The sequence below is a fragment of the Pteropus medius genome, unplaced genomic scaffold, assembly GCF_902729225.1.
Source record: "Pteropus medius unplaced genomic scaffold, Ma_sr-lr_union100, whole genome shotgun sequence".
Lineage (NCBI taxonomy): Eukaryota > Metazoa > Chordata > Mammalia > Chiroptera > Pteropodidae > Pteropus > Pteropus medius.
The window spans coordinates 16346998-16360849 of NW_024351073.1; the positions used below are offsets into that span (position 1 = coordinate 16346998).

The 13852-nt window shown below is 46.1% G+C and overlaps 1 protein-coding gene across 2 annotated transcripts in view; it reads left to right on the forward strand.

The window, feature by feature from the left end:
* The window catches only part of RETREG1 (reticulophagy regulator 1), a 110682-nt gene that overhangs the window by 647 nt on the left and 96183 nt on the right, over positions 1-13852 (forward strand). The window lies entirely within an intron of this gene.

Here is a 13852-nt window from a genome sequence, read left to right on the forward strand (position 1 = left end):
CGCGGACTGGGCCGCCACCACCTCCCCAGAGTGCCACCCCGCCACCAGCCCAGGCACAATCCTAAGGCACCAGCGCCGGCACTTGCAGGCAGCACGCCGCGGACCTCGCCCTCTCCGGGCCGAAGCACCAGGCGCGCCCCGCCTCCATGCCCCGGCTCTCCCTGGAAAGCACTGCCGCGGAAGAGATGGCAGGCCCAGCGCCCCCAGCTGCCGCACATAGAGGCAGGATGCCCGGCTCCGGCCGCCGCGGAGCCAGGGGAGGGACACTTGCACTGGCAGAGAACCTGGGGCGACAGGGTGGAGGACATAACTTTCCGGCAGAGGTGGCCATAACAGAGCCTGGCTGCTATGTTTTTTTTTGGGAAGCCGGGGTGCCTAATGGCTGGGCGGCGGCCGCACGCCAAGCAATCCTGGTGGAAGAGAGGCCGCTGCGCTGCAATGTGTCTCGCCCTTCGTCAGGGCCAACCTGCTCTATTTCTGGTGAGGAGGCGGAGGGAGGCGGGGGTGTGGGGCTTGGGGGGCTCCGGGGAGGGCAGGTGACCTTGGGGCGCCCGGGGGCCCGGGGTGGAGGGGTGTGCGCTGGACACTGCAGAGGAAGAAGTGTCAGCCCTGCCCTACTTTCTCGGCCACCTTTCTCGAACAGGTAGACACCCACTCCAACTTCCCTCCAGACTCACTTCCCCGTAAACAGTTGTCATCCCGCGTGTGTGTATCCGGCCTCGCAGGCACGGTGGTCGGCTGACCTGCCTGCACCTGTACTTACAGGTGCGCCCAGTGGGTCAGAAACTTTGGCTCTTTGCTTTCTAAAACTCGCAGGTCTTGACTTGCTCCCCCAAAGCATGTCCAAGCAATCGTGCTTGAACTTGTGTTCGTTTTTGCGCCCCCCGCCCCGCCCCCAGCAGGCATATCTGGACCAGCTTAGGTACACGCTCAAGACTGCGCCGCCTTCATCAGCCACCTGAGATGGGCCCTGAATGATTTGTTTTTCCGTTCCCTCGAGGGTTGGGTTTACTATCTTTACTCCATGATGAGAAAGCAGGAGGCAAACAGGTGGATTATATACATCACCCCGCCTCCCCCCAGGTGTGCACAGTGTGCAAAACAGCCATATTTTTAGGTGAGCTACAGAGAGAATAAATAGGAATGTTCTCTGGCAAGCCCCGATCAACAGGTTTGTCTCTCCAAATAGAGCCCTTCACCGGTAAGGGCAGGGGAAGTGTCTGGCTCCTTTGTTGAAGAACGTGCCCTGTCATCTGTTACCGGTCTGATGGAGGGCGGAGAAAAGCCTTTGTTTGTTAAGTCCTCATAACAAGCATGACCCACACGCACCAGATCAAGCAGATCTTAGGCATCAGATACCTTGTTATAGGACATAGATTTCTTAACCTTAAAGTTAGGAAATAAATAAGTGCACAAGACATACACACAGCCAGCCATTTTCTAGGTTAATTTGAGCAATTCAAAGATTTTTTTTTTTTTTTTTTTTTTTAAAACAGATCTTTGCTAGTCCTCCTGGTTTTCTCTAAAAACTGGCTGTATCTTATCAGCGCCCCTGAATGTGAATCAACTTTACTTTGGGTCTCTTAGCTATGTGTGTTTCTAGAGTTTATTCCAAATTTCTCTGTCTGAAGTCACATAAGCTCTCAGATAGGGAGGGTAGATTGTATTATGCTAGAATGGGCAATAGTTCAATTGTCTTAGGGCTGCATCTCAGTCATGTTACCAATGAGGAACATATTTTTTAAATTCTCCACCTAATTTAAAATTTTATTGATTAGCGTTACCAGTTCCTTTTATCTTTCCAGATAGTGCATATTTCACCAAATATACAACATTCTATGCAAATCGTAGAATGCTATCTGGTTTATTCCTCTTCTTAGAGTACCTGGAGATCACGTCCATGTTCTGTTTCAGCTACATAGAATTCCATTGTAAGGATGACACACATTATTAAACCTTAGTCCTGGTGACGGACTAAGGTTTCCAAACTTTTGCTGTTTCCGTGGTACAGGGAATGGCTTTGTACAGGCATTTTTTGCATATATACAAATTCTGTAGGATGAATTCCCAGAAGTGGAAATATTGTGTCAGGGAGGGTATGCACTTGTAACTTTGATGGATATCACTAAATTATTGCACTTCCTTGGAGTTCTACCAATTTATACTTCAACCAGCAAATGTGTGTGACTGCCTGTTTATACCCTTGCCAACAGCATTTTATCAAACTTTTTGATCTCACAAACCTGGTAGGTGAAAAAGGGTATCCTGCTGTGGTTTTAATTTGTATTTTTCTGGGATTGAGCATGTTTTCCTATGTTCAAGAGCCATTATAATTACCTTTTCTTTGCCTTATCTGTTTATATATAACTTATCCAAATTTCTAGTTGAGCCATTGGGCTTTTTCCTATTGATTTGTAGGAACTCTTTTTATATTAAAAACCTTAGCCTAATTTCTGTGATATGAGTTGCAAACATTTTTCTATGCCGTATTCTTAATAACGTCTGTTGAATGATTTTTGCATAAAATAATTGAAGGCATATTTGATATTATTCAGGACTGACGTCTTCCATCCATTTTTTTTTTTAAATGAGTCTTATGGAGAGGCAAACAGTGATGAGGCCTTGAATCTAGTTATAGCTTTCTGCTTATCTGTTTCATTTCTTCTCCCATTTGCTGTGTCTGCATTCCATGTATGTATTTTCTGACAGAAAGATAATAGTATTGCTTTTTTAGATTCTGAAATATTCATTAATTGGAATTTCTGACCCATTTATTAATATCATTAAAATGTTGGACTTTTTCTCCCTTTGTTGTTTCCCAGGTTAAAATATGTTTCGAGGACATTATTTTCTTTAAATAATGTACTTCTTATAAAGTGATCTTAAATTATGTGATCCTCTAACATTCTGTGTCCCAGGAACTATAAAACTCTCTGTGTTTTTTATGAGACAAACAAAAGGATCAATGTCAGAAATATGAGGAACCTAAATCTTGTCTAAAGCAATAGTGATGATGTGTTCACTTTAACTGATATTATTTCATATTTTTTTGAAATTAACTTTTTAAACATATATTTTTTGAGTGATTTAGTACCTGCCACCAGCAGTAGCTTTCAGGTTTTAGAGTCTGAGTTCAAAAGTTCCAACGTTTATTACCTGCCCGTTATCTGCAAGATTTTAGTACTGCGTACTACAGGGACCAACAATGAGACACGGCCATAACAAATGAGTATAACTCAAGGCTGCATGAAGCTAGTGTGGTAGAGGAGTCAGAGACAGGAGGGCTCATTTTGATGTGGTTTTTGGGGTAGTGGTGGCACTTTAGATGGAAGAGATTGTGGGGGTCTTCATAAGGAGATCATTCTTGGACCAGACCTTGAAGGACAGGAATGATTTGTGTAGATCTAGATTATGTTTAACAGCCCTCCAGCCCCTAAGGAACTGTGCTTAATATTTTGACCAATATACTAAACTGACGTAATGGCACGTGGGTTGGTAGAGAGAAGCAGTGGAGATGAGATAGGCTAGGTGTTTCTGAAGATGCATTTGGGGGCAGTGGTTTCCGTGAATGTCATACTGTGTATTTGGACGTGTTTTTTCCTCCAGCAGATGGGAACAAAAAAATGCATTGTAAAAATGTCCACGACTATTTTAATGGATAAATAAATTGTGGTACATTTATTCCTTCCGTAAAGTGCTATATAACAATGAAAGTTAACTATAGCTGTAGGCAACAACATGGATGAATTTTACAAGTGTAATTTTGGGCAAAAACACACAATAATATGTGTGGAATGATTCAGTTTTTCAAAAGTTTTAAAATCTGCAAAACTAAACAGTATTGGTTAGGGATACACACACAGATAAGAGAAACATTCTTATCCTTGAAATCAAGAACACGCTTGTGTCTTGCAGGAGTGAGAAGCTGTGAGCATGGAGGGGCACATGGAAGGTTCTGGGGTATAAGTAGTTTTCTGTTTTCTGACTGGGTGGCTGTTCCATGGTGTTCAACTTGAAATTCTTTAAAAACTGTGCATGTATGCATTCTTACCCATTATATATATTTTATGAAAAATACTTAATATTGCTTAAAAAAAAAAAGACTGGTACCAAGAGCTGAGAGGAGCTTGATAAATACAGGCCATATATGGAACCTGCCTTAAGAAGCAGGGTTTCCATAACCTGAAGTAAATTGGGCCACAGTTCAATAATCTTAGGGCTGTGTCTTCTTCATTTTACCAATGAGGGACATGTTTTTAAAATTCTTTCTCTTAATTTGAAATTTTACTTATTTAAAAAATAGTTAATACCACTTTGTAGTTAAAAGGTTTAAAAGTATAAGAGGGTGAACAGTTTGAAGATCTCCTTCCCACGCTTATCCAGCTAGAGGTAACCAATGACAACTGTTGTAAATACAACATGAAATAGAATGAACCCCATGAAACGGAAAGCGCCCATTTGGTTTTGTTTTCAAAGAATTAGCTTTTGCAGTATACCGTCAAATGCACGCACTTTAAGTGTACAGTGAAATGTATACACCTATGCAATCACAGTGGCACCCAAGATCTAGAACATTCCGTCACTCCAAAAGATTTCTTTGAGTCTCGTTCCAGTCAGTACCCACCCCTGGGGATTGATCTGCTTTCTGACTATATATTTGATTTGTCGTCTCTAAAGTTTCATGTAAGCGATACCATGTCTTATGATATCTTTTGTGTCTGGCTTTGTTTACTCAGCATAAAGTTTTGAGATTCACGCCTATCGTGTATATCAGTTACTTGTTCCTCTTTGTTATCGGCCAGCATGCCACTTTGGGGATATGCCACAATATCCATTTGCTAGTGGATGTTCATTTGGGTTCTTTTCACGGTTGGCCATAATGAATAAAGTTATTGAAAAAATTTAGGCAGAAGTCTTTGTGTGAAGTGTCTGTTTTCAGTGAGAGGAGTGGCAGGCTCTGACTCATGTTTTGCATGGCCACATGACGGTTGCCTTGGATAGGCAAGGGATGAAGCAAAATGCCCCTGTTCTCGCTCTTCCGGCCAGTCATAGTACTGAAATTGGATGTCTTCCGGTGCAGCCCCATCTTGGGGTATGCTGCCTCTGCAGCCTCGAATACACACAGATGCGATTTAGCATTGAACCCCCAGCTGGAGACCGTGGCATGCAGGAAAGTCTACTCATAAGCCTTTTTCCCTGGAGCATCTGGCATTGCATGGCCACATTCCCCTCTGTTTGTGTAAATAGTAAAACTTCAAGAAACTGCTTTGCCTGAGGTGACCGCAGAAGGGCAGGAGACCTTGGGTGCTCTGGCTCTGGGGGTGTCCCAGGCTGGCCGTGGGTGCAGTCTGGAATGCCCAGGACTCGCCGGGAGTCTTCGGAGCGATGTCCTCTAGAGCTGGTTTGGAAGGTTGCAGGGTCCAGCTCCTAGCTGGTGTCAAGAGCACGTCTATCTATACCGTCTCTGACGGTTCTTCTGGTTGGAGAGAGGTCTCGCCAACCATCAAAGGCATCACCGGGCACTTGTTAGGGATGCAAGTTATGGGCTCCACAGCACACCTACTGGACCGGAATCCCTGAACGTGGGGCCTGGACAAACACCCGAATTTCCACTAGCTCCTTAGGTGACTTCATACACACTCCAGTTTGAGTGCTTTCTGGGAGCCCGAGGTCTCTTCTCCATAAGGCAGCATTTCCCACTGTTAGACAACTCCGAGTAGCAACTATTTTCCTTACGCAGAGTTAAACCCACCTCTCGGTTATCTCTGCAGCTGCCCAAGATGGGGGCCCCTCCCCAGCACAGTCCTTTGTCTGTGCCGAGATTTCTCCTGTTCTCTGTGCCTGCTGAGTCGTCTTCTTCCCAGCTGACAGATCCTGGGCTCCTTCCGCTCGCTGTTTTCCAGACTCTTCTGGACAGCCTCAGTTCATCTGTGCTCCTCCTCGAGTGCAGCATTCCTGAGACGCCCTGGCCGGCGTGCACTCTAGCCCCTCCTCTCGGACAGCATCCTCCTAGTCACGCAGCCTGAGATAGAATTTCTTTGTTCTCATTGCTGGCAACTCCCTCTGACAGCTGCCACTATTGACCAATGCTAGACTCTCATCAGACTACACCTGTATATGTAACTGTATAGCTGTGTTTACAGGTCTACCTTGTCAAACTATAATTACTAAAACTATTAAGAATGTCCACATTTAGCACCTCACTTAACTCTTATAGCAGCCCGGTGAGGCAGGACTGTTCCCTTTTTACACAAGAAGAATCTAAGGCTCATAGAAATTAATCGAATTATCAATGGTAACTTTGACACTCTGGCCTGTTCTGTTTAATAGAATATTTGTGGTGATGGAAATATTTTACATTTGTAGTGTCTAGTATGGTAGCCTGTAGCCTCCTGTGGCTAGTGAGCATATGCCCTGTGGCTAGCATGACTCAGGAGCTTCATTTTTAATTTTATTTCGTTTAAACTTAAGTTTCAATAGCCGCATGTGGCTAGTGGCTACTGTCGTGGTAGCACAGTCCTAGACCATAGTTGCGGGGCTGGGTCATAAAGCTTGTCTTTGGAAACTTACTCTCTGACTTAGGAGACATGGCTGATTCAGTGAATTGATTCAAATAATACACCACGGTCGTAAATTGTAGGTCACAGTCTCTAGGGCTCTATAGTTTAGGAATCGTGGAGATCGAGGGATTTGGAATAATTGATGAAAGCTCTGTGCAGTCTGTTGTACAGGCTTGAAGAGAGGTGTAATTGTAAAGTAGGGTTAACAGTGAGGGCTTTCCACGTGGGGCGACCCCAGGGATCAATGGGAATGGGCATGCGATGCTGTCGGCATGGAGGCTTACCTGCTTCACTCTGAGGGCACGTTCTGGGGAGCAGGGAGCATAAATGATGGCTCTTGGATGCCTGCAACCAGCATGGGTTCAGAAACGTAGTAGACGCTCTAAAGATTTAGTGAAGTGAGCTGGACCAGAGGGTACTCCCCTAGCCTGGCCAGGGTGGGGCTAGTTTAAGAAAGAATGGTCTTTCCCTGGAGGGAGGTTTCAGTTCATTGAAAGCGGTTATGGACATGTTTTGTGTCTGGCATGCAGCAGGCGTTTCTGGAGCGGTGGCCCCTGTGCTTATCTTTAGACACAGTGGCTCTTTCACGAGGTCCCATGTCAGGCTCTTCTCTCAGACCTCTGTACCTTAGATCCAGGAGCTGCTGGTCGAGGACTTGAGAAATGGGGCCGTTTTTACCAGATTGACACTCATCCTAGAATCCCAGCAGGGTTTCCTCACTAATGTAATAATGACAAAGCTCATCCTTAGTGATTCTGCACAATTTTATGGTTATGCTCTTTGGGTAATAACTTCACCTCGGCTTCTTTTTGCTACTGTTTTTTCTTTTCCTCCTATTGTGCGTGAACGTTTTAAAGCTCCTTGATTGATCCAAATGAGTACAAATAAATGAAGTATGTCACTGTTACTAGCTGCTGGGAACACAGTGATGACTAAGACATTCTGATCGCTGGTGAAAAAAACAGATTAGTAAGCAAATCATTCTAATGCAAGGCTAGGCCGTGAGTGCTAAATTGTCCTGCATGGGCCAAGAAGAACCAACAGGATTTCCTTGGTGTTGAATGAGGGGGTCTGGGGATTGGGGAGGAGCCTGGACGATCAGTATATAGAAGGTGGAAGGGAACTATTGCATACCGAGTAGCTGTTATGTGCTAGGTGCTCGGTTAGTTCATGGAAGCTTGAACAGGGTACACGGTAGCACTCCTAAATATTCACTTATATCAAGAGAATGAGACGGAGGGAGGGAGGCAGGAGGAGGGGGCAGTACCAGAGGTGAGGTTGGAAAGAGAAACGGGCAATTTATGAAGAGATCACTGTTGAAGTGTGCCGAGAAATTGGGACTCTAGCAAATAAGCAGTCTCGACTATCCTAATATAAGTGCCATCATGTTAGTCCCTTTCAAGACCAGTGGTCAAAAACTTAACAGTTTTTTATTAAGTGTCTACTTCTTGCTGGCACTGTTCTAGGAGCTAGAGATCTAAAAGCGGACAAAAAACAATATCCTTTTTTTTCTTGGAATTTATATTCTAGTGGTGGAATTGGTGGAAAAGGACGATAAACGTACAAAATTCTAGAAGAATCTGGATGTTATAGAGAAAACTAAAGCGGGGCCAGGGGCCAGGGGGTGACAAGGAGCTGCCGCTCTGCCGGGGGACTGCTCCGCTGTCCTCTCAGATGTGCGACCTTGAGCAGACAGACACCTGAAGAGCAAATCAGGGACGGACCCAACCAGCTGCCTCTGTGGGGGAATGTTCCAGGCGGAGGAAAGCTGTGTACAAAGGCCCCGGGGTGAGGGTGGGCTCTGGGTGTTTGTGAATCAGCAGGGAGGTCAGTGTGGTCGGAGCTGGGTGAGCAAGGGGAGACGCCGGCATTTAGCTTCGTGCTTCGTGCGGCAACTGTGCCAAATCCTGCTTGCCGGCTTTCCATGGGTGCCCTGGATGAACTGGGGGAGCAAGAGCCTGAGGCCAGAACCCAGTGAGGAAGGACAGTGGGGATGAGGAAGAGGAGGTGGGCTCAGGGGAGACTCCAGAGGTAAAATCGGGAGGATCCAATGGTTTCAGGGGTGGAAGAAGCAGCAGAGGAGGGTGAATGATGAGTGGTTTATATTAACAATTATGAGGGTCACTGAAGCTGCAGCAGGTTGGGGCGGTGGGAGAGGAGGGTGACCAGCTATCAAGTGAAGTTACCCAGTGAGTCCCTGCAGGGTAGATAATGGGCTGGTGCTCCTGGGACAAGCCGGGGGGGGCCGATGCAGTAGGAGAAGGGAACAATGGGAGAGTGTTGAGACACTGGCATTAATAGGTGGGTGACCACAACGAGTACCGTTGGGAGGAGAGTTGGCCTGGCCGTCCCAGAGAGGTGTTCGGGAGAAGCCGGGTGAGGTGGCACCTGAAGCCAACAGCCAGCATTCACCTGGCAAGTGCTGCTTCCTGGCCGTCACCAGAGCAGCGTGGGTGGGGGCGTGGCCTCCCCCGGCCTCGCCAGAAGGGGAGGCGCCTCTGGTCCTTCCTCCCCATCACCACCTCCTCCAACCAGCTTCACAGCTCAGTCTGTGTGGAGGGCAGTGGCCCCTCCCCCGTCCTCTTGGCCGCGCTGCTATTCGGTCCTCCGGCCTGTTCCTGACTTGGCAAATGGAGTTCAAGCAGCTTAGGAAATCCAAGTTCTCTCTCATGTCTGGCTTTTGTGTCTGCTGAGATACCTTATTTTGAATGTCGGTGGCTGCCTTTTAGCTGGGTTTCCGTGGCATTCTGTCGAATCCTAACCACCCCTTGCCCAGGCCATTTTCCACCTACTCCTCGGGTACCTGGAGACAGCTGGGTGGGCACTTTGAAGGACGGTGGCATTTGTGGGGATGGAGGCAATGCCATGGGAGGGGGAGACGTGACAGCAGGGGCCTCTGGGGAAGGCTAAAAGGGCTGGCCTTAGAAGCTCTTCTTCTGATGCTGGAGGACAAAGGGGAAAGGTGGGCGCGCCTGTAGCGGAATCAGGTGCCAATGGCGGCGCGTTTCTCTCTGACGGAGGAAAATGATCTACTGAGATCGAAGAGGTTGGGGGAGGACGAGGCTGGCTATAGGTTTCATGTGGAAGGAAATCAAATGATTGCGGGGAAGCGACATTGTTTTCTTGGCTTTATTTATGTTAAGTGTCCACACGCCTTTACAGACCTGCTTTGAGAGGCATCAGACTCAAGTATTTTCAAAGACTCTTCAGAAGGATTTTCTACAATGCTTTGTTCTCCACTCATTTCAGTTTATTTGGAAAGGAAATATTTTTGTCTTGGGGATGAAGGCAGCATTACCTAAGCGACATCACGCAGGGCAAGGTGTGGCCACTTGGATGCTTCCGATGGAATCTTAGAACTGGGAGCAAGAGCTGGAGCCACCCATGGGGCAGTTGGCCTCCCGTCTCTGCCCGACACTGACCGAACCTTTCATTGGAAAAATAAACTCAGATGACACCGCATGCTCACTCAAGTTATGGCCACATAGGCCTTCTGGGTTTCTGGATAAACGATGCGGTTACCGTATAACGAGCTGGTTTTCTTTTGGCAAATTTTGGGGCACGCTCTCTGGGGCCTTGTGTGATTTCCCTTGGTAATACCTGTGGTGATGACTGATGTTAACAGTGGCCATTTATTGACTGGGCTCCTACTTTACTGGGCTCTTCATATAGTCCTCTTACTTAATTCTCACACCACCCAGCAAGGTATCCTTGTCCCATTTTGCAGAGGGGGATGTCGAGGCTCAGGGCATTTAAGTCACTTGCCCCAAGATGACAGCGTGTGGCAGAGCTCTGTGTGTCTTGTCCTCATCAGCTAGAATCTACTGCAAGGGGAGATGCCATGTACTCAGAGTGCGATGTCACATGGCTTATCCCTTCTGCCTTCTAGAGGACAAAGGTAATTTACTTCTCAATGAAAACATCAGCTGCCTCCCACATAGCTGGTTATCTCATCTTATCTGCCTTTGGGGAAGAAGTTAATTTTTTTCCAAGTAAAAGTTTTGAAGGGAGCACAGGAGGATGCCAGCAGTGCCCAGGTCATTCAGCTCCTCTCCTGGCTCAGCTGCAAAGACTGTTTGCAGCTCTTCCCAGCTCCTGGGGCCGCTCCTTCCGCCTCCCAGGCTCTGCCTGTCCACAGCCCCTTTGCTGTCATTAGTCTCATGGTCACCTCAGTGGGTCGTCCTCACCACCCGCCCTAGGTCTTGCCTGTTAATTTCAGTTGTATCTTTCATGGCACCTGGTACAATTTGAAGGTACTGTATTTCTCTGTGTGTTTGTTTTTCTAATTCCTAGAAGCTTATTAAAATTCTCAAGTGTTGAGTACCACTCGAGTCAAAGAAAAAAATTAAAGCTGTAATTACAGAATATGTGGAAATACTGTGTTTGAATATCAATCACTTTTTCTCTCTACACGTAGATACTTTGTCTTTTTCTCTCTCTGAGAGCATTAATTCCACCTGACTTTTAATAAAAAATACCGCAGTCTCTTGCCCTTCCTCTCTCTACTTCTCAGTCCCGTTTCTCAGAGCAATTGTAATTCTTCGCTTTTAGCTCTATTTAGGCTTTTCTAAATAATATCTTTAAAAGGCCATTCCTCTCTCTTTTCTTTTTTTTTACATTTATAATTTCTTTAAAAATATGTTCAAGGCATAATTGATATACATTATATTAGGTCTACAACATAATGATTTGATGTTTGTATATATTGCAAAACGATCACCACGATAAGTCTAGTCATCATCTGTCCCTGTTACAAAATTTTTTTAAAAGCCATTTCTTGCTTGAGCAATCTGAGTCATTATTTTTTTTCTTCCCACCCCAATTTACATACATGCTCTTCCCGTCCTCCATCTGCTATAATGATGTCACAATGCGGGGTTTTATCATTGTGTAAACATCGTGTATACATGAACTAAAGAGAATGCCGTTGACAGTTCCTCGCTGGTACAACCTTAGTCTGCTGTTACTCAGCATTTTTTTCTATTTGATCTTTTTTAACTCTCCAACATTTCTGGAAAACTTCCGATAAAGGTCAAACACATCAGGCCGATGCTTCCGTTTCTCCCTTTTTTTCTTTTCCCTCGGAGCTGTCCCCGTAGGAGTCCACATCCTCCTGTTCCGGTCTAGTGCGGTTTTCCCCTGGGCCTGCTGTGCCCTTAGGACATCCGCGAAGTCATCCGTCTCTGCTCTCCTGTGTTAGAGCCTCCATGCTGGGCCTTTGCTGAAAACGGGGTCGGGAGAAAGTCAGCAGCCCGAAAGGGGAGGCCCCCATGCCTTCTCCTTAAGTAGAAACCGTTCTTGATGGTGTAAGGCTTTCTTACGTGTGTTCTGAGTCTCTCGTTTCTGTTTGTTTTTTCTGTTACTGGACTCTTCCTTGGAGAGCTCTTCTGTATTGAGAGAGCACATTCTCCAGCTCTGAGAGAGTACAAAGGAAGCGCATGTTTTGAGAACTTGTGAGCAAAATATATCTTTATCCCCCGCTTCCAGCTGATTGCTGGTTTGGCTTGGTTTAGATTTCTGGAAGTAATTTTACCTTAGAGTTTTGAAGCATTGTCTTCCTCATCTTGTTGCCTTGGAGCAGCTGGATGCCTTTGCGATGCTTGATCTCTTGTAGACGATCGGTGGCCCGTCCAGCTATCAATTTCCAATTTCTGGCATTTAGGGAACCAGGCAATTGGCCAGACTGCTGTGTCGTTATTGCTCGTGCTTTGGATCTTCAGGGCAAGCTCAACACATTTCTTTTTGGCTTTCATACTTCCAAGATTCAACATTTGCTGCATAGGATTCTTCTGGTCCATTGTAGCCCTGTGAAGTTGAACCCGGGGCTTCTGTGTGCCTCCGAGGGGCACTCACACCGAAAACGGCTTGCATGACGCCCCCTGGAGTTGTGCAGGGTGCCATGGGCTTTGCTGAGTCAAGCCCCGGAGGGTGGCGTTAGGCCCGGCTTTGCGAGAGCATGCGACATCCTAGCATATAGGCTGCACCTACATGAACCCAAAGGTGGAGAGAATTCCTGCCTTGACCGTCTTAGTCTGGTGCTCAAAACAAACATTCTAACTTGTCACAGACCAGGATGCGCTGGGTGGAGAGAGTGGCACTGCTATTTACATGTTAGGTTGGGTTTGGAGCTTAGCGCCACTTAGGCGACACTTTATGCTTGTCACCTTCCAGAAAGCACCCTGGTACTTTCGCTTGTGTTTTGCTGGTCTCTGCCGCATGGAAGGAAACGTGGATACAGAGTTGCAAATTTCATCCAAAAGATCAGAATGGATCTATTAAAATCGTCTCGGACCCCAAGTTCCCCAGTACTTAGAAGACACTAACCTGTTTTCCATATTTTAAACAGCTGATGGAAGATACTTATTTCTATGGTCGAGTTGCACTAGCTCTGACCTAGTAAACCAGGTTACTTGTTTTATTAGCAGCTAAATCTTTCCTAAGAGAAGGCATCTGTATGATGACACAGAAGATAGGGAGTCTTTGGTCCAGTTTAATCACCTCATTTTATGGATGAAGAAACAGAGGCCCACATCCCCACAGTGAGCTGGCAGCGTGACCCATATCGGAGCCTCTTGACCCCTTTTAAAAACTGTGTGCTGCTAAGTGTTGACACACGAGCATGATGAAACTTGAGAAGGCAAAACCATCATGTTCCCAAGTGCCAGAATCACTGATCAGATCAGCGTGGAAATTTTGCTGTGTTGATCTGACTATGTCTCTGGGGGTCTTGAGGGTCTGGAGCGGATGTACTGACAACTCTCCCGGTGGTTTGCCGATCTGCTGGGGCCTTCAAAAGCTCCTAGCTGTGAGCTTCAGACTTCACCCTCCCTCTTCACCCTCTGTCATGGGGCCAGAGTTTGTTAAGGTCGTTTTGGACAAAAGGAGACAATTGAGGATTTTCTCTCATTCTCAGTCATAATGGTTTCACTTGATCACATCTACTTAACACAAGACGTCTAACGTCCAACTGATGGTAATGCCACCTTTTGTCACATGATGAGGGTATTTCCATCCTGGAAAACCTTTCATAGGGAAAATTCCAGTCACTTGGAAATGCATTTACTATTCAAAGGAAACGTTTTTATGGAAACTACAAATTGATACTTGTGTTTGCTAAAGCAACACCAAGACCTATTAAAAGGGACACGGTCACTTTAATAGTTATATAGGTTATCAGACACAACTTAAGGGCTTTTTTTGTTGCTTTTAATAAAACCCCTTTAAAATAGCTGTTGACTTCTTCTCATCAAGCTCTCCTGAGCGCACGCATGGTTTTTGTTTCTGAATACCTT